The 328-nt window shown below is 52.4% G+C and overlaps 1 protein-coding gene across 1 annotated transcript in view; it reads right to left on the bottom strand.

The window, feature by feature from the left end:
• CHCHD1 (coiled-coil-helix-coiled-coil-helix domain containing 1) overlaps positions 1-328 on the bottom strand; it is a 13,682-nt gene that overhangs the window by 12,130 nt on the left and 1,224 nt on the right. The window lies entirely within an intron of this gene.

The following is a 328-nucleotide window of genomic DNA, read 5'->3' as shown; positions in this document are numbered from 1 at the left end:
AAACGCTGTTCGTACGCGGCGCTGTTCCGCTTTGGGTAGTGAAGGGCCATGGGGGATAAATCCAATCTCTTCTTCGTCTTCTACCTCACAGGGGGTGTCTGTTGTGGGGAGGGGAAGGGAGAGGAGTTTGTAGGCCGCTCTGAGACTCCTTTGGGTAGTGAAGGGCGGGGTATAAATCCAATCTCCTCTTCTTCTTCTACCTCACAGGGGGTGTCTGTTGTGGAGAAGGAAAGGGAAAGGAGTCTGTGAGCCGCTCTGAGACTCCTTTGGGTAGTGAAGGGCGGGGTATAAATCCAATCTATTCTTCTTCTTTTACCTCACAGGGTGG

The sequence above is a fragment of the Gekko japonicus genome, unplaced genomic scaffold, assembly GCF_001447785.1.
Source record: "Gekko japonicus isolate JY-2015 unplaced genomic scaffold, Gekko_japonicus_V1.1 scaffold3600, whole genome shotgun sequence".
Taxonomy (NCBI): Eukaryota; Metazoa; Chordata; class Lepidosauria; order Squamata; family Gekkonidae; genus Gekko; species Gekko japonicus.
Note: the sequence above shows the minus strand (reverse complement) of the source record. Positions and strands in the feature narration are given on the sequence as shown.